Source organism: Coregonus lavaretus, assembly GCF_964263955.1.
Source record: "Coregonus lavaretus genome assembly, chromosome: 37".
NCBI lineage: Eukaryota > Metazoa > Chordata > Actinopteri > Salmoniformes > Salmonidae > Coregonus > Coregonus lavaretus.
In genome coordinates this window covers 13,241,948-13,263,283 of record NC_140024.1, presented here as the reverse complement: position 1 = coordinate 13,263,283, position 21,336 = coordinate 13,241,948, and the positions used below count along the sequence as shown (strand labels likewise).

General features: G+C 40.6%; 1 protein-coding gene across 5 annotated transcripts in view; it reads left to right on the top strand.

The window, feature by feature from the left end:
* Positions 1 to 4,895: 4,895 nt before the first annotated feature.
* The window catches only part of LOC311111836 (transcriptional enhancer factor TEF-1-like), a 55,148-nt gene continuing 38,707 nt past the window's right edge, over positions 4,896 to 21,336 (top strand). For 4 of the 5 annotated variants that reach the window (XM_084154734.1, XM_084154732.1, XM_084154731.1 and 1 more), the window contains exons 1-2: positions 4,906 to 5,070; positions 5,492 to 5,618. The gene's annotated coding sequence lies outside the window, so the exon portion shown is untranslated. Of the gene's footprint in view, positions 5,071 to 5,491; positions 5,619 to 21,336 lie in introns of all 5 variants that reach the window. The other variant, XM_084154733.1, reaches the window with a different exon arrangement.

Here is a 21,336-nt window from a genome sequence, read left to right as displayed (position 1 = left end):
CATATTTCAACAATATATTGAAAATATTGATTTATGTGTGGTAAGAGTTTTGGGGTTTTCTGTAATTAAAGCAGGTCAAGGGATTAGCAGATAGGCAGCAATAAATATCACTTTTAGAGACACATCATTCCTGTTTCTTGCTTTTAAAAAATGTTCTAATGGGAGAGATTCTTAATTTGCTAAAGAGATGTGCAGCACTAAAGTGATTTTTTTTAGATGGCAGGACATGAAACGCTGCTTTAAAAACACGCTTTTGTGTGATACCATAAAACCCTCTGCCTCATACAATCTGCACTCCCATCTGGTTTTAATCACATTTTAGAAATCGGTTATGCCATAATCGCTCTCGAATGGCCGTGGTTTACTGGCAGATACCTTCTGCTGAATAGAGAGTGAAGTTTGTAGATGGAAAGTCTTGCTCGGTTTAGATTAATCTATCTGTTTAACATTCAATGCTGTGAAAGAAAAACACTATTTCAATTAATAATGTGTTGACCAGGACGTAGGTGTCTTATTTAATGATTACCAGTTACCTCTTCAAGAAATTACCTTGTCAAGAAGTTCATATCCTTTGTGGGGGGTAATAGCCCCGTGTAGCTCAGGGTTGTGGATTCGATTCCCACGGGGGGCCAGTATGAAAATGTATGCACTCACTAACTGTAAGTTGCTCTGGATAAGAGTGTCTGCTAAATGACTAAAATGTCAAATGTAATCAAATTCCAAGACAAACCTATAGCTACCTGTAGCTGTTCTTTGTTCTATTCACATTGTGTCAGGTTACTACAAAACAGAAAATGGATTAACTCATCCCACTCTCCATTGCTATATCCATTTGTTTGTGTTGATCTTGCAGAGGGTGTAATTATGAAGAGATAAGATCTGTGAATAAAGATAGTGCCTGGTCTGTTCTTCTCTCAATGCAGGCTGTGCAGGGTAGAGTTGGTATGATACATGCTTACTTTATAATGGTCTCCCAGTACCTTTAGGAATTGTGCACAAAGAAGAAAAGGTTCTCCACATGGTTGCACACTTATCTGTCTATGTGATGTGATTCAGAAATAGCACATAGTCCTCTATGATGAGACAACAATGAAAGGATCTGCATGGCCACGTTGGCTGCATCATGTGATGGGGTCCTTGTTGTTTTCTGTAGTGCAGGATTGGTACAATGACATGCCTCTGAGTACCAGGATGACCATCCAAGGCAGCAGGCATTGATCCATATCTTCAAACACTGCATTACGGAATTGAATTAAAGAGACATTTAGTGCACAAACATTTAGACATCAAAACCTCAGCTGTTGCCTGGAGACTAGCGAAACTGCCTAAGTGTCGAGAGAGAGAGAGAGAGAGAGAGAGAGAGATAGAGAGAGAGAGAGAGAACTGACATACATACATACAGACAGAGAGTAATAATGCACAAGGAGTGAAATTGCCCCTCCACTGTCTGTAATTCAGTCAGCTTGCTGAATTCACTTCTGGAGTATGCAGTACTTCAAGTTTTGCCCTTTGTCACAAATTGGCCTTTTGTCAAGGCACTTTTTGGGGGTAAATTGTCATTGAGTGTTCATTTATATTTTCACAGATAAATATATTTTCCAACTTTGAGTCTATACCATCAATTCAGAGCTTTTAGTATTCAGCATGAAAACATGACATCCTCACACTTCATTGTTTTCAATTTATCATTGTTCAATACATCACAATGATTGGTCATGGAAAGTTAATTTGAAGTGGAGGCTGTGTACAGTGTTGAAAGTTTTAAGGTCATATGAAGTTAGACCTTAGAGAGAAAGCATTTGCTATGATGTGTAAGTCATTGACTGAGCTCCGGCTCTACTATGGCCTGTTCATACTGTAGTAGCCGACATACGTAGCTCGCTCAATGTTCCTTAGTATGTTCACAAAGCACTGTTTCTAAGTGACCACAAGATGGCATCTGCTAACACATTTGGTTTGTTTGCACTTGAAGGTCTATAGTTCCCAAACAAACTCCAACACATGGCCAATTTTGGCCAATGGCAACACCAAAATGGCAACACACTATGATATACTGTTTTATTATAAGAATTGAACCTTCAGGTGGTGAGGAATCATTCTGGTATTTTATTTTCATAAAAACATTTTACTTTATGCAAGATAAATTGATTTCAAATTAAGTGTAAGTGATCATATTAATACAATTAACCCAGAGCCACCTTAGGTAATACCAATTTCTCTATATAGTTTGATTGAAATTATGTGAGCTTTTTCTACCAGAGAGTGATCCTCAGCTCCTTGCTAACCCCTCCCTTATCTTCTAATAAAGCCAATCAGTGCGCCTCGCTGAGCCGTCAGAGCAGAGAGCCAGTGATGGTCTGCACCTGGCCTCCCAGGGCCGTCTGATTAGGAGGGGTCGGAGGGCAGGGCAGCGGTGAAGTGAACTAAACCAGGCCGGTTCACCTCTCCCCCCAACATCTCCCCATCCTCCCCAACCAGCAGCACCCCAGGCCTCCTTTGGAGCAGAGGCTCCAGAAGGCTCCAGTTCAAAGCCCTGCCACACCAGACCTGTAGGGCCTTTTCTGCCCATGTGTCAGGCAGCAGGCAGCTATCCCTGGATGCTTCTGTAGTGACAAATGGTACAGTGGAGCGCAAATTCATATCTGGGGTAAGACCTATGTAATTAACAGTGAATGCGAAATTTAAAAAAGTGGCCTACTTGAGTTTATATTAGAAACGTTTTAAATATGTCAATGATAAAAACAATGATCCGTGAACGAATACATATTTATTACAAATTAGGGCTAAATAGAATCTAACAGGATATGTCCACTGCCCAAATACCAATAGATGTTTTTGGTACAATTGCAATTATATTAGGCGTATCTGTTTGGTTCCATCAATTGACCATTAATTATGCGATTGCCCTCCCCAACACCCCACCAAAATCCTTGCTGTGAGGTTTCTGTCCTCCCTTATTCCAGCCCCACTCCTATTGCTCTGTGGCCACACCCAGTCATAAAAGAGTTTGAAGGCTGTGTGAATAGGGGGGTGGGGACAGAAACCTGCGATGTCTGTTTTGGGGTAAACAGTTCAGCGGTGTTGAGCACTATCTTCTCCCCTCACCACATGCAGTGATCCTTTGCAAAGATGCACACAGATTCAAAGATTAGTCTAGGTATAATTTGCCAGCGGAGAGGCACGAGAATTTCAGATATTACGTTTTCACACGCACCAATAAATAATTCAGGTCATACAGAAATGGGTTTCCATGCTGTCAGATAATGCTTTTCTGGCTTCATTATGACATGTAATATCTATTGAAAATGTATTCTATTAACTCAGTTTAACTTTATCACCAACACATAGGAAGGAATAAGGAATAGCAGCACATTCTACATTGAAATGAGTGTTAGTTCAATAGTGTACCTTCGCAAATGCATTCTCAACTGGGTACACACACACACACATTTTCATATGGCCACATTTCCTGGATGCAATCTGCCAGGCGACTCATGTGCCCAATAAGGCAATGAGAACAGGCTCTGATGTAAGGCTATGAACCATTTTACAGTTTGCCATTATGCTGGGATACGTCGGTGGGCTTCCTGGATATGCAGGGCTAATATTTAACAAGGAGCTTGTGAAACACTGTCGACAGATGACCCCATGACTGTGAATGAATCACTGCTGTGACTGTACTCAGGTGTTGAGGTGGTGTCACATGTGCTGTGCTAGCAGGGTTTGTTCCTCCAGGGCTTGCTGCATTTGCATAGATAAGACTCCCTTTTGATGGTTAATAGTTTGGTATTGAGGGAACAGACACCACCCTGGAGAAGAGAGAAGCTGATAAGATAAGGGGTCCATGGAAAGCAGACATGCAGCCGGTGGTTAAGAATCACAGCTTAAAGTAGAGCTCCGCGAAGATGATGCAATTGAGACTGCCTGATATAAGGAATATGGAAGTGAACCACAATTGAAATGAAACTGCAAATGAGGATGTTGTTGACTGGCAATCCATGTGTGTGTGATATTATCTACAGTTCAGGAACAAAACCCCACCTCTCTCGCTCTTCACCCCCCTCTCTCTCTCGCTCGCTCTCTTCCTCTTTGTCTCTTTTCTAAACATGCACAGACAGGTGTTACAAGTGTTGATGGATGTCTTCAAAAAGTCAGCCATTCATCTTCATAGATCCCTCTTTATAAGATTTGGTGTCAAAACACAGCCTCCTAATGGATGGTTTGCACGGACACGATCAGACATGTAGCCTAAACAAGGTTTGCTGTAAGCAGACTTGCTCTATGGTCTTTGACATGTCTTATGATTGTCTGCTCTCCCATATTACCAGTACTCCGGCTGGTTGTGTGGTGGCACTGGAATGGTTCTCTCCACAGGCTCACAAGGTCTAGCCAACAGCTTTATCCTGCTTGTGTCTCAGATGATACTGTATTGAAGATATAGTTCTGAAGATATAAGGCCTACTGATGTTACATTTACAACACATGCAGCTACGAAGTATGAGAGGCGTTCAACCTGATAAATGTTTCTAAACGTGCTCCATTTCATGTCCCAGCTGTGGAAGTGTCAAATAAAAAATGGCAGTGTTGTATTCACGTCTGATATTTATCAAGCAACAACATTTCTACTGACTAATATGGTTGTGATAACGGTCTCATACTTGTTGTACTTTTATTCAGCCTTTTGGTAAATGATTAAAATAGAATTAACTAACTCTACAAAAAAAATCCCTCTTCTTTCTCCCACCAATTTGAATTCGACGTGTCCTGTGAGGTCATTCTTCTTATTTTTTTTGTCCCTTGTTCCTCCTATCTGGGGCTGTTCGGTTCGGGATGACGCCACCTTTGCTCCGCCCCAATGCAAACTCGCTCTTCGCGTTCATTTCATTCCTGGTCTCATTCCGAACATTCTTCGCATCTCTGTCCGTGCGCTGTCGATTCACGTACACATATCCGGCTGGCCCAGAAACACAACAATAACTTTACACAGTTTACAAAAACTATAATATCCCACATTAGACAAACAAAGGGGGACGAATTGTATTACAAATAACAATAACGGAGGTGTTTGAGGTAAGTTTCAATGTAGTTAATGATATGCAAAATGGTTGCAGACTAACACTGTTATGATGAAGTTGCGTCTTTCATTAGAAATAAGAAGTAATGTATGGTTTTAGAATGAGTGGGCATATTTTTATATTACAATAAAAGTGTGTGTCGGTGAGATTTTAGGTTGCTGTTTCTTGTCGCTGTTGCAACAGGGTGCTTTCACTTTGTCCACTCAGTGTTGTATTCGTCTGACACGAAAATCTTTGACATTTTTCACATTTTTGTAAAGAAGCCCGACCATACGCCCTATTATATAGCAGTAAGTCCAGTGCATGAACCTCAAACTCCTAACAGGATTCCGGATACGATTGGACGTACATTATTTTATGAATGACAATTTTGGACAAGATGACGGATCAAAATGTTACTGTTTTCTTCTCGTTAGTTGGCTCAGCCGGGAGTTGGAGATTTCAGTGGAACATTTTCGGAGCAGTGCAAAAACATTCTGCTGAAAGACTTGTTGCTCCAACACCTTTGATCGTGTATTTTATCCATCGTCCCTTGAAGTCACTGTAAGTATATTTTTTGTTCTTTTATCAGGTTTAGGCTACAAAAATTCCATCAAATTCTTTGCATTCCATTTTCTACATGCGGAATTGATTCAACCGATCATAGGCAAGCTCCATCAATGTTGCCGAATTGATTAGATGTGTCTTTTAAGATATTAGCTTTTGATCATATTTGACAGTAGAAGATTATGGCCTACATTTAAACACATATTGGCCTACATTTAAACACATATTGCCCTTGTGCCTTCATAGTGTAGAATAGCGGGCCAGGCAACATACTTTTAGATAATATAATTTATAAAGCACAATCTGTTGCATTTACAAAATAATCTGAAAATGTTATTACATAATTTTGGTGTTGTAGAGATAGTGGATGAAAACATTTGATATCTGTTTGGATTCAAAGCTATGTTTTTCTTGCTTTCGGACACTAAAACGTTGCAAAAAAACAACGACCATTGCTACCCAGTTCTTATTTGAACTTTCTTTGTCCTTTTTAGTTTTTTAAACAATTGGTAATTCAATATAGATTTGAACTATTTCAAAAATAAATTCTTAAAAGTAGGCTATTGTGGGATCTGAGCTATGTTTATGTGTGCTTCATTGCTCTGTTCGATCCTTGTTTTCCATATCCGCCTTTTTTCGGGATACATTGTTGCCTGCTCAGCTAAAATCGGAATTAATCACAGGGATGGGGGTCGCGTTATGTAGCCAAGGCCACTTATATGTGTTACAAAGTTTCATCGCATCCGAAGCAACCGTGTGATCCGATGCCTATTAAATATAGGCCTATAACGTTAGTCAGTTAATCTTAGGAAAGTCTTGATCAAGATTAAGGAAGGTTAAGGAAGATTATGGAGCTTCCTATTCCTTTAGAATTTCGTAATAGACATGAATTACCTATATGTTACACATATGCTCACCTGTTGCTATTTAAGGATGAATTTGTTGAGGGAAACTTTGCACTGCCATATATTGTAGGCTATGTGGATGTAGTGGTGTGCTCTGATGCTATTGCAGAGCTTTGAAACATATTCATTTTAATAAGTTATGTAGCCTGACTGCCCTCACTTGAACCAAATGCTAAACGTCATCAAGGTCACACCATCAGATAAAATTCCAATATAGTTTGTCTGACATTTAAGCAAATATATTTTATAGAGGAGGCCTATGTAATTATTGTGTAATTCACTTATAGCGTTGTTTATATTATCTCAAAGAATGTAAACTATTCAATTATAACGGTATATGCTTGTTGGTGAATATATAAGGTAAAATGTATTGGTTATTTCGATGCATGGTGATATCCACTTCAATCATAACTAAACAAACCAAACTGCATGATGGTATTCTGTGGCTGTGCAAGTTCTCTGCTATGGAGTGGAATTCAGCTCTGAAAACAAGTTCCCCTATTGTGTGATTGGGGAAAAGACCTCCTTTCTTGCAGTTAATTATCATCTTATATTTCAGTGTGTCTCTCTTGAAAATAGGGGCCAGCAAGATACAATGTGTTATTTGTTGATTCCTCTAACTAGGCTATTATAATTTACTAATTAAACAGATTGACTTCTATCAGACTTAACCCCTGACACGTGAAGAAGTAAAGCTGCAGGGGGGAAATCAGGAGCAGCAATAGATGCTTTGTTTTCTGCTTATGCAACAAGTGGACCTGTTGGACATTAGCCTGCATGGCATTTTCAAGTGCAAGAATAGTACATTACATTTTAGTCATTTAGCAGATGCTCTTATCCAGAGCGACTTACAGGAGCAATTAGGGTTAAGTGCCTTGATCAAGGGCACATCGACAGAATTTTCACCTAGTTGGCTCGGGGATTAGAACCAGCGACCTTTCGGTTACTGGCACAACGCTCTTAACCACTAAGCTACCTGCCGCCTACATTATCTTTGCTTGACTCCATGAGTTTTTACTTTTGAAAGTGGGCTTATGAATTCCCATTTTACCAGATGATATCAGTTGAACCCCAAGCGTGTGTGAAATTAAGAATTATTATAATTATCTGGAATTTCTCTTATTCCAAAGTAATACCATCTAAAGTTATGTTAAAATACAATCACATAAACATATAAGATTAATCAAAAATATCACGTCAATGTATATGATGGAAATATGCTACAGAGACATTCGATAATATATATCAGATGTATTGCAGGAATTTTGAACTTGGCATTTAACACAGATAGACTGTAGCCTACTAACCCCTTCCTCCCCCTTTTCTGAACATAAGCTTCACATAGTTTTTTGTTATAACATTCATTTAGCCCCAATGACTCATCAGACAGGTATTTGTTGGCACTCAATTTGACATGTGCAGTTTCTATGTGATGGAAGTGAGCTTCACAAATGCACTACAACATACAAAAACACACACTGCCCTTTCCCACCTGGACAACGATGAGACAGCCTATAGGGAGGAGGTCAGAGACCTGGCCGTGTGGTGCCAGGACAACAACCTCTCCCTCAACGTGACCAAGACAAAGGAGATGATTGTGGACTACAGGAAAAAAAAAAGAGGACTGAGCACGCCCCCATTCTCATCGACGGGGCTGTAGTGGAACAGGTTGAGAGCTTCAAGTTCCTTGGTGTCCACATCACCAACGAACTATCATGGTCCAAACACACCAAGACAGTCGTGAAGAGGGCACGACAAAGCCTATTCCCCCTCAGGAGACTGAAAAGATTTGGCATGGGTCCTCAGATCCTCAAAAAATTCTACAGCTGCACCATCGAAAGCATCCTGACTGGTTGCATCACCGCCTGGTATGGCAACTGCTTGGCCTCCGACCGCAAGGCACTACAGAGGGTAGTGCGTACGGCCCAGTACATCACTGGGGCCAAGCTTCCTGCCATCCAGGACCTCTATACCAGGCGGTGTCAGAGGAAGGCCCTCAAAATTGTCAAAGACTCCAGCCACCCTAGTCATAGACTGTTCTCTCTGCTACCGCACGGCAAGCGGTACCGGAGTGCCAAGTCTAGGTCCAAAAGACTTCTCAACAGCTTCTACCCCCAAGCCATAAGACTCCTGAACAGCTAATCATGGCTACCCGGACTATTTGCACTGCCCCCCCCCACCCCATCCTTTTACGCTGCTGCTACTCTGTTAATTATTTATGCATAGTCACTTTAACTCTACCCACATGTACATATTACTTCAACTACCTCAACTAGCCGGTGCCCCCACACATTGACTCTGCACCGGTACCCCCCTGTATATATAGCCTCCCTACTGTATATATAGCCACTCTTTTTTTCTCAACACATTTGTATTTTTATTTTTTTGTTAAAAAGAAATGCACTGTTGGTTAAGGGCTGTAAGTAAGCATTTCACTGTAATGTCTGCACCTGTTGTATACGGCGCATGTGGCCAATACAATTTGATTTGATTTGATTTGATTTGATACGCTTAAAGCTAGAATCCTTAATTAAAACAATAACAACGCGTTTTCCCCGTCCCTGTTTCGCTAAAAAGCTAAGTAATGGGGCTGGAGAAATGTAACCACTCTCAAATTCATAGACAGAGCTATGGATGCAAGGACTGACCACCCATTATATGAAATGTGTAGTTTAACCATGTTTTGAGGCTATACAGTGTTTGTTTATATTTGCATTGTTTACAAACATTGGAGTAAAACATGACACATTTATAAGTTATATTCTTCAAGAATCAATGGGTATGCCTCCCGAGTGGCGCAGCGGTCTAAGGCACTGCATCACAGTGTTGTGGCATCACTACAGCCTGCTGTGACCATAAGATGGCGCACAATTGGCCCAGAGTCGTCCGGGTTAGGGGAGGGTTTGGCCGAGTGGGCTTTACTTGGCTCATCGTGCTCTAGCGACTCCTTGTGGCGGGCTGGGCACCTGCAGGCTGACTTTGGTCGTCAGTTGAACGATGTTTCCTCTGACACATTGGTGCAGCTGGCTTCCGGGTTAAGTTAGTGGGTGTTAAGAAGCGCCGTTGGGGAGTTGCAGCGATGAGACAAGATCGTAATCATGAAAAATTGGGTAAAAATTCATTAAAATAATCAATGGGTATATACAGGTAAAAGTCAGTAAATTAGAATATTTTGAAAAACTTGATTTATTTCAGTAATTGCATTCAAAAGGTGTAACTTGTACATTATATTTATTCATTGCACACAGACTGATGCATTCAAATGTTTATTTCATTTAATTTTGATGATTTGAAGTGGCAACAAATGAAAATCCAAAATTCCGTGTGTCACAAAATTAGAATATTGTGTAAGGGTTACATTTTGAAGACACCTGGTGCCACAAAATAATCAGCTGATTAACTCAAAACACCTGCAAAGGGCTTTAAATGGTCTCTCAGTCCAGTTCTGAAGCCTACACAAACATGGGGAAGACTTCAGATTTGACAGCTGTCCAAAAGGCGACCATCGACACATTGCACAAGGAGGGAAAGACACAAAAGGTTATTGCAGAAGAGGCTGGCTGTTCTCAGAGCTCTGTGTCCAAACACATTAATAGAGAGGCAAAGGGAAGGAAAAACTGTGGTCAGAAAAAGTGTACAAGCGATAGGGATCACCGCGCCCTAGTCAAGATTGTGAAAAAAAACCCATTCAAAAATGTGGGGGAGATTCACAAGGAGTGGACAGCTGCTGGAGTCAGGGCTTCAAGATCCACCACCAAGAGACGCTTGAAAGACATGGGTTTCAACTGCCGCATACCTCGTGTCAAGCCACTGTTGACCAAGAAACAGCGCGAAAAGCGTCTCACCTGGGCTAAGGAAAAAAAGAGCTGGACTGCTGCTGAGTGGTCTAAAGTCATGTTTTCTGACGAAAGCAAATTTTGCATTTCCTTTGGAAATCGAGGTCCCAGAGTCTGGAGGAAGACAGGAGAGGCACAGGATCCACGTTGCCTGAAGTCTAGTGTAAAGTTTCCACCATCAGTGATGGTTTGGGGTGCCATGTCATCTGCTGGTGTCGGTCCACTCTGTTTCCTGAGATCAAGGGTCAACGCAGCCGTCTACCAGCAAGTTTTAGAGCACTTCATGCTTCCTGCTGCTGACCTGCTCTATGGAGATGGAGATTTCAGGTTCCAACAGGACTTGGCGCCTGCACACAGCGCAAAATCTACCCGTGCCTGGTTTACGGACCATGGTATTTCTGTTCTAAATTGGCCAGCCAACTCCCCTGACCTTAGCCCCATAGAAAATCTGTGGGGTATTGTGAAAAGGAAGATGCAGAATGCCAGACCCAACAACGCAGAAGAGTTGAAGGCCACTATCAGAGCAACCTGGGCTCTCATAACACCTGAGCAGTGCCAGAAACTCATCGACTCCATGCCACGCCGCATTAATGCAGTAATTGAGGCAAAAGGAGCTCCAACCAAGTATTGAGTATTGTACATGCTCATATTTTTCATTTTCATACTTTTCAGTTGGCCAACATTTCTAAAAAATCCCTTTTTTGTATTAGCCTTAAGTAATATTCTAATTTTGTGACACACGGAATTTTGGATTTTCATTTGTTGCCACTTCAAATCATCAAAATTAAATGAAATAAACATTTGAATGCATCAGTCTGTGTGCAATGAATAAATATAATGTACAAGTTACACCTTTTGAATGCAATTACTGAAATAAATCAAGTTTTTCAAAATATTCTAATTTACTGACTTTTACCTGTATATCATTAATTTCTAATTTCAAAAATGGATGTAGCAACTAAGGATTCTAGCTTTAAAACATTCTCAAAAAGTTTTTGAACCTCAACATGCAGTACTGTAGTTGTACGCAGACCACCTCTCTCTGAATAGACATGCCTTTTTAGAAATCCCACCGCTGTAATGTTTTGCCTAAGAATGTGGAAGTCTCAGGGCTGGGAAAAGAAGAATGTAGTCTTTCACTTGTGCAATGTGGAGAGAATATGTGCATTACTGAAGCATTGAGTGGATTGGATTACTTCTGGGAGCAGAGAGAGACCCATTGTCTTTCCTGTTGTCAAGACTGAGAGTGTGCGAGGCTGTTGAGCTGCTGAGTGCAAACAAGCCCGTTCTCATTGACATCTGCTTGGATCATTTTCTGCACCTGTAGGGAAAAATGCAAATATGAACTGAGATTTCATGCCAACGGCCATTTGTCAACTCTCTGCTTGTGGCTCTACGTCCTGGCCAGGCCATTGTTATGCCAGCAACAGGCTGCACTGGCTATGGCACCATATGGCTCTTGTATGCTTCCGATAAGCTATCTGTTCCCTTACCTTATCAATGGCATTTAATATGCTTCATATTTGAGTCACCAGCTGTTGTAGGACAGTGTGTGTGTGTGTGAGTTATTGTAGGTGTGTGTATGTGTATTTGTGCACATAAGTGATTTCTTCTTACCATGAAATTCCTGGCCTTGAATTGTACTTCAACGTTTACTAAGCATAAATGTTGAAGTGAACAACAAATACATTCATAGTTCTGTAATCAAGTTCACCTAAACAAGGCATCAGTAGGTAAGAATGAACCACACATGGGCATTACCACAGCATCTACAATCAGCAAGCTGGTTTTTCCCTCTGTGGTCATGGGGCATTGTGAACATGTAGCGGGATACAGCCCAAAGCAAACAGGCACGTCCTGTCGTTTTAATATTCTACTAAGACATAATTTCCTATTAAAATCCATCTGCGGTCAAAACTAATTAAGAGTTATCATAGGAAAAAAGAATGCCATGGAAACCATTTGATGTTTGAGTGTATTGGTTTTGTGCAGGGGGGATGTACTTGGGCTGGTGCCACAAGTTTTCCTTCACAATGTCATTTTATGTGTTTATTTAGTAGTAAAGGTTGGCATGGAAGACATTTTATTTTCTTCAGAAAAGCTAATCTTGTTCGATTCCTCCTTACATTTGTTGCATTCTTTAAGAAATGGAAACAGCTGTTAGGAATAAAGGCCTAAACTGGTCAAAAGCACAATTACGCATACCCAACAAATATTTTCTATTTCCTGTATGATAAGAGTCTGAGAAATGCCTTGTGGGAATCTGAATGGCACAAAGCATTCCTTTATCTAATCAAGGGAAGAATTGATGAAATGAAAGGATGCTGCTTTTGTTATAGCTGCACAAAACAAGAGGAGTAGGGCGAGTAAAAGAGATGTGATCTGTAATTTAATCTGGACACAGGGTCATTAAATGTGTAATTACATGCAGACATTTAGCAGGGGAGGGACTCATCGTCACATCAGTGTGTCTGTGATCGGATAGCATGCTTCACACACTACCGTACTGCTGGGTTCCAGTCACTCTGTGCCCTGATGTAAAGTCTGTTCTAGAAAGAGAATGTTGCAGTATGGTCTGCTGCTCAACAGTTTCAGTAAGGCCTCAGAGAGGCCGATGTAGAGTGCCACCCAAAAGGAAAATCTGGCTCAAAGCCACTGACGTCATCTAAGTAAATCTGCTTCAGGACTGGAGCCATAAAATGACTGCCAGCTAGAGTGCACTTTGGCCTTGTCAACCGCCTTTGCAAGTGTAATTCACTTTTTCTCCATATGTATAATTATGGCAAACAGCTTTTGTATTCATTTGTTTGTCCCGCTTTGTCTTTTGGTATATCGACCTTTACCTCATCATATGTTAATTTTCAAAAGGACCAAAGCACTTTCTCTCTAGATAAGTCAAAGAGTCAAAGGAACCTTAAAAAGCAACGTTGTAGAGCATTATACTGCCAAACTGTTGCAGGAAATCTGGGGTAAATAAGAAGGAAAGAGAAAAATAAAATGTAAGAGCTTTCCTCATCTTTCGAAGTCATACAGTAAAGAAACCACTGTTTCAGCCCTTTACAATTATAGCCTCATAATTCAAACCATATGTCAGCCTCAGTCAGTTTCTCAGGAAAGCAAATAATGTTGATACATATGCCATCTTAATCACGTCTTATTAAACTGTAATGATTTGGAAGTTATTGGGAAATTGTTATAAGTACCTTCCCTACTTTCGCACTCTCCTAACTCTTCTTTTTTTGGATGGGAAAAAGTCATTTAAATGAGCTACCACATGACCAGACACACATGAGAAGCAATATCTAATCCATGAATCATTAGATGAGTCAGTTCCTGAAACCACTATAAACCTTCAAGTTCTTGGCCACAGCCGAAAGCAGGAAATCCAGGCTTCAATAACTTCCTTTCCCAGTGCAGGCTATGCTAGTGGTTTAGTGCCCACTAGCAATAGGAAGATGTACGCCCGTGGAACAAAGGCCCTCAGTCACTTCATTTACTGAAACCGTTTATAATTTGTGGTCTGTATTCAAATGTGGGTTGTCCAGGCTCTCTGGCACTGTATTCCCCAGTCCTCTCTTGTAATAAATCCCTACAAGGCCTTTCATTAATGGCTGCTGTATTGTTATCATGGCCGACAGAGATCAGGCAGGCTCGCTCTGCCCTGAAGCTGCCCTGGATTCAGCCGAGGCACAGATAGACTTTGGGTGAGCTCCCAACATTAGTATGCACACTGTGCCCAGTGAATGAGTTTGAATTCTAGCCCAAAGCGCATCATTCATAGGTTTCTTTACAGGCTTAGATCTGTGTGTATGTAAATACTACTGTAAGCATGTTTGGCTGGGAAAGCTGGGATACATTGGCCTAATATGATTACACCTCATAAACAGTTTAATTGCTCAGTCTGAGGACCATACATATTGCTTTGGTCCATTTTTGCATTGATGCTGGCTGTGGCTATGGACTAGCCTGAGACATTCATTGCGTTTATTGAAAATGTTGTCTCAAAATGTTCTGACAAAGTTGTGTGATTTGGTATCTTTGTGCCCTGACAAATAAATTATATTACAAGGTAAGCACTTCAATAGAGTTCCCCTCCTTAAATTTTGGGCTTCAAATAGGGAAATTATCATTGTCAATGTGAATAGAAACTTAGTTTCTTTCAATAGTTGTTCAATGGTTTGTTGTTTGTGTATACTGCATGCTTAATTGGAAAAGCTCATGAAATGAATTAAAGCTTTGTGCTGAAGTTGGGCGAAAAATTCAGTTGAGTAAATCAGAGTTTGAGAAAACCTTGAGTGAGGTTTGAGCTTTTGTTTGACACTGGCACTGGCAGATTTATATGGTATTTGTTTCATACAGTGACTCAATATGTACTTAACCAAGCCAGGTCAACAAGGAATTTTCTCCATCACATTACCTTGGAGCTTCATGGGGACGATGTGTCACATCTGGCCAAGCTTTCCTTTAAGTACCAATAAACTGGACAGCATCCGCCACACAATGAACAGCAAACAAAATAGTTTCTAGAAAATTCCATTTGACCTTTCTGCCAGTAGCACCTTGGTAGGAGGGGCTGGTTTATGGCAGATGGAGGCCCAAACAGACGTCCTTCCTGAGATGGAGGGATCTGTGATGGTGAGTGTGGTATGGAGGAGCTGGATGCAGATGGTGGTCTTCATGCTCATCACTGATTTGGTTTTTCATGCCCATCCACAGTGTCCCACTGATTTAGTTTTTCATGCCCATCCACAGTGTCCTGACTGAGACTGCTATGCTCTCATAACTGTCAAGGGATCCTTTATCTGCTGGACGTTTATTTACAGCTTTAATTTCCTGCGCTTTATGCGCTCCCCTTTCTCTCCTCACTAGTGTGACGCGACCATGTGCAGACGATGGAATGCCCAGCATATTTTTGACAAATATACGTTTATTGCATCGAATGCATTGATTTCCAACGTCATTGTTGCGGTTGGATGGCATGTTTTTATGTCATGGATTTGTAGTTCATAATTTCTGATGTGAAGAATATATCATGGGCACATTTTTTAGCAGATCGTTTGCAAATGTTCTGAATAGACATCTACAGTAAAAGACTGATGGAAATTGGTCCCCTGCACTCCCACTGCATCTGATGTGATGCCCAGGTCGTGAAGGTGCTACTTGATTCTGATATGTCGTGAGGCAGGTGGGGACTGGGAGAGCTTCTTTGACAGCGCCTGTAAATCAATCCCATTCTCTACCGAGCAGAGATTGATCCCCGAGCGGGCGGCCCGTTGGTCGGGCGCTGGGCGGCGGCTCCAGGCCTCACATTTGAGTGGGATATTATCAGACAGATTCACTGCACCCAAGCCTGCTGGTTTAAATAGGCATGAAATAAACGCTTGGCCGTTGCCAATAACAGAGGGAGCATTAGTGAGCTACTCTACTGAACCTTTTGCTCTCTGCATTGGGAGATTGGTATTGAAAACCTTGTTCATTCATTCATCAGCACTCCATACCCAGCAGATTTATTCATGAAACCTGGAGAAAAATCCAATACTACGTAGATCAATCGGTTTGTCCCTATGTACGGCTAGACATTCTTGTGTTCCCCTGCACACCTTGTCATTTTCCCCTCCTTAAAGAGGCTAGAGCAGAACTAAAATCGTGCCAATTGGACATTTTTGCAAAATTGGTGCACTGGGTTCGGTCAGTCAAAACTTGCGTCCATAATCATAGATGCGGTAAAGCTTTTAATAAGCCTGTTTCAGAAAGAATAGATGTCTAAGAGAAGAAGCCTCATGTTTCTATGTTGCTAGGTGTTTTCATCTAAGAAATGTAAAGACAAGCTTTCTGAATGTTTGAACCTTTCTCATTTCATGAATGTTCTATAACTTTATATCTCAAGGTCCATACCATACAGAAAGGTTTTCTGCTCGTCATTCTTGATACATGCCATTCCAGTTATAATGAACATGTTTTGATGAAGTAAATGGAATCTCAGTAATGTCCCATCATGGTAATATACATAATTGGATACTTTTTTGTTCCAAACATGAGGGCTTTGGCATACATTCAACATTACTGAAATAATTAGCCAAAGCCCATGGTACGCCTTTAAAACTCACAGCGAACATTGAGTTTTGTAATCACATGGTAATTATAGTTCTCCACAGTGCAGGCTTAACTACTATGGGTCATGATGGGGTGCGCAAAAGCCATTCACAGGATCATTATTGCACCCTCTGAGATAACAGCACAAAAGGACTCCACATGGAAAATTACATTTGAGAACTCTCATCTACTATTTCATTACCCAGGACTGTATGATCGGTGAAATGGGTTCTTTTAATTTAAGGAGCTGGATTCCATCTTAGCGTGAACGAGAGTGGTTTATGTAATCTGACGATAAGTGTCATCTCCCATAATGCCATGTCACAACTATGGCCCAACCCTTGCCAATGCATTCACTTGTTGCCCGCTTTCGCCCTTATCTTGCTAATAAGACCATTTCCATGGTGCCGACCTTGGTGTGATAGGAGTATGCAATTATCTGTTAAGGCCCCAAGTGTTTCTACAGGTGACATTCCTACCTCTCTCTGGCCGGGATAATTAGTGTTCAGATTCTCAGACACTAGGAGACCAGCTCAATAGGAAACCTCACAGTCCCCATGTACCGCTCACATCTCAGGACTATCAGATTGATGCCACATGGTGCTGAATACCTGGCATCTGGGGACAGGGATGGAGAGATGGAATCTGGGCATACTTAGTTTTGAGCATGCTGTGATGCTCTCACTCAATCCATGTTTCAGAAGTATTCTTGACGAAAATAATGTCTTTACTAATTCCTAACATCTTTTAGTTCTCTATTTATCACATTTGACTGTCAACAGCATGATTACCTTCAAATGAAATCAAATTTGAATGGTCACATGCGCCGAATACAACAGGTGTAGTAGACTTTACAGTGAAACGTTTACTTTTACTTACGAGACCATTCCCAACAATGCAGAGTTCAAAAGTAAAAGTACCTTCCAACAGCATCAGTAATGGCTGTTCTTCCTTGTGGCCCTGGTGGCTACTGGAGGTTTTGTGATAAACAAGGTGTAACACGGTGTCCTGGGGATATGTGAAGTCTATGAACACCAGTAACAGGAATGAACAAGGAGATGGGTCTGTTCCATGATAGCCTGTGTGATGAGGTGATAATGATTCCCACTACCACAGAGTCCTCTGCAGGAATAAAATAACCCGGACCCACTCAGCAGAGAGTGGGCAGACACCACAAAATATGCTCACTCTCACACAGATGTGTGCCATATAAATGTGAAGGGTCGGTGGAGATTGAAAAGGGGTTATTTTTAGGTTAGCTTAATTGAATAGACATTTTACAATTGTAGTTTGTAGAAATCCTTTTGAATTGATGCAATAACCTTATTCACAAGAAGCTTGTTTTAAAACATATGGGTTGGAACATACTCAACATAGTTGTTGTATCGTAAATGAAAATATCACACCAAGCCATATAGGGTTTGGCTTGGGAGTTTACTAGGGTTACAAAGACATTGGAATCAGAATATACACTGAGTGTACAAAACATTAGGAACACCTGCTTTTTCCATGAAATAGACTGACTAGGTGAATCCAGGTGAAAGCTATGATCCCTTATTGATGTCACTTGTTAAATCCACTTTAATCAGTGTAGATGAAGGGGAGGAGACAGGTTAAAGAAGGATTTTTAATTATTGAGACAATTGAGAAATGGATTGTGTATGTGTGCCATTCAGAGGGTGAATGGGCAAGACAAAATATTCAAGGGGGGTGCAACTCAATATTAGGAAGGTGTTCCTAATGTTTTGTATACTCAGTGTAGATGTTTATTATCTGTCCAAAAGTAATCTTGTTGTAGTTGTATTGTCATTGCTAAGAAAAAGCAGGGCTTCTATTTTCAGAAAACATTCAATTATGGGAAGAATGTTGTACATTTGACAATCTCAAACTTTGTTCCGTAGTAGTTTCCTTTGTTAGCGAAATCTCTTTCCTCCATCTTTTCCAATGACCTTGAGAGAGCGTGACACGTAAAATTGGCCCAAAGTGAAATTCTATTATTGTCAACATCTTTTGAATTGTCCATCCTATATTACGAGTGCAGTGAGCTGAGTCTTTGCATCTTTGGATAGCGCTATCGCCTTTGGAGTTCCAATAAGGGAGGTTTTGTCAAGCTCCCAGATTAGACAGTTCACTTCTCTATGGACTAAAACATATCAATCATACAGTTAGAACATTATAGTTTTTGTGTCATGTTTTATTACAGAATATGGTTAAATTTTTCCCCTGGTATTTTACAAATGTTCTATCCCGAAAATAAATAATTTTTCTCCTGGGTAACCCGGTATTTCCCGCCTAAACCGGAAGTGTCATTCGAAAGCATTATAAAGTATGTCTGGATTTGATTAGAGCTTTGATCAGCATGAAAATTCAAACCTGATGCTATCTGAGCCTGATGAGCCATATATTAAATACATTTTATGAGCCCTACATTAAAGACATTTAATGAGCCCAAGCCCAAAAAAGCCAAATGCCGTTATCCAATACATATATGATATAAGCTACTGCACATTACGCACGACAGAAAAACATAAAAGCCCATAGATGTAGCTAGCTATATGAAACTAGCTCCAGTAGGCTAATCTTTTTGAATGTGAACTGTATTACTGTATTGTATTATACTGTATTATATGTATTGGAATTATGCACATCTTTCAAACCATGATTAAGCAGAAGAGAACATGCCATTCTGGTGCAGCACATGTGGCCTACAAAGTAACAAGTATAAGCTAGCGAATCTTATTTTAATTTTGAAATATAATAGGGCATATTTGTATAAATTAGTAGGCTGATGCATATATACCTTTCATAATATTTCCCCTAATGTTATTAGCCTACCTCCTCTTTCTCTCTCTATTGTTGCTTCATTCCTTACTCGCTTTTAACATTTACATGAAATAACTTTTGTTGTCCTTATCTTCATCATTCTAATGACTAGAATTAGAATTAGATGCAGAAGGCTTTCACTTCTCTTCATGAAGATTGAATGGTTATGGGTCTGAATAAATAACTGCTACAGCCTACCACCATCCCGCGTTCGCTCTTCTTTCAAACTACCCGTGAGTTCTCTTGGCTGCTGTATTTAACGATCAGCAAAAAAGAGCTTGCGTCCTTCTTCAATAGTCTATTGGTATAAGAAATGGTGTCCAGCAAGCTATTCTAGTGTAGATTTTCTTGCATGGGACTCCAAGAGCTAAGGAGCGTTTTTTAAGGAGGCTAGTGCAGCACAGGTGCTTGCGTATTGCGCAAGAGACAGAGGCTATAAGTTAGAAGGTTATTATGCATAACCCATCATTAATTAGCTAAATATAAGGCTAATACTGCATTGAATGTATTACCTGAAAGAAGTAGGCTAGGACATATATATTTAGGGCTATATAAATGTCTTGAACAGGATGATCTATTTTGGATGCAATTTGAATGGAGTTGATGGAGAGAGAAAGAATGTGAGAGAGTGCTCGCGCGTGTACTGATTTAAAGCAACGATATTTGAGTGATAGACTGTTTTAAAACTCTGCAGCTGCAATTAAAAAAATTATAATCTTTACAATTAAAAAAACAAGGTGACCCCCAAAAGCCAGATGGAGATGGGTAAATTAGATGCGCATTCGGTCTTTATATTACTGTAGCAGGCCTACCTGTCACAAGAAAAAAAGTCACCATGATGAGATGATAGGTCTACATGCATTGTGAGATGGTCTGTCCCCACCCTGAACGTTGATTCATCATGCAGAGGCCATAGAGAAACCAGGTATAGACATCGCATATAATTTAACAGTTCCATTTCACGCCAGCTGTTCATTTAAATAAAATTTTTCTCGTAGTTATTTATCGCGGGAAAATGGGGTGGTTTTGGGCGGTAAATCCCGGTAAATCACAGTAACCGGGTTCCCGCCATTCAACCCTATCACTGAACTCTCTGAGGTATAAGTTGTCATTTTCTTAGTTTATGCATGTTGATAAATTGATTTTTGCCCTGATTCCCTCTATCACTCTCTTGCTTTCTCACTTTCTGTTTTCTATCATTCTTTCTCTCTCTCTCTCTCTCTCTCTCTCTCTCTCTCTCTCTCTCTCTCTCTCTCTCTCTCTCTCTCTCTCTCTCTCTCTCTCTCTCTCTCTCTCTCTCTCTCTCTCTCTCTCTCTCTCTCTCTCTCTCTCTTTCTCTCTCTTGTGTAATAATGGATGAGACACATCAGTGCCTTATCATCCAACCAGAACAGATACTAGAAATCCTGCCATCAAACAACAGCCACATGGTGTATCCTGTTAAGCTTCCATAGTTTTTTTTTACAGATCCAAATCCCCAATCCTGGAACTGTTGGTGTTTGTGTGTGTGTGCGTGTATGCCTGTGTGTTTATGAGTGTGTGTAGATGGCTGTGAGTAGTGAAAGAGGCTGCAATGATTGGGGAGACTTTTCAGAGAGGGGTAGGGCCTCAGGAGAACCTGGGAACACACACACACACAATGAACACAACCTTTTGGTGAGGAAAGCTATAGACCTCCACTATGATATTATAACCACATTAATAAAAAGTATATATACACATGGGCCTGGCTTATGACCGTGCCACTGAGATTTAAAAGCATAGAATTTGCCACCCACAGTATTAGGCCCTTAGAGAAGGGAAGTCCTCATTTCCAATCTCATTTTAGAGTAGACACGACGCAAGAAATCATCCATTGTATGTACAGAGGGTTACAGGAATATGTGTGAGGAGAAAAGATGTCGTCAGATCTAATTTGAGTACACGCAGTTGTTTCATCATTGATTTGATTTAAAAAATAATAATTAATCAAATTAATTTAAAGTGGTGGCGTTATAGTCATCACATACTTTTCATGTGGGGTTTTGTTGAAGTCTGTGTTCTAGTCTATTAGTGTAG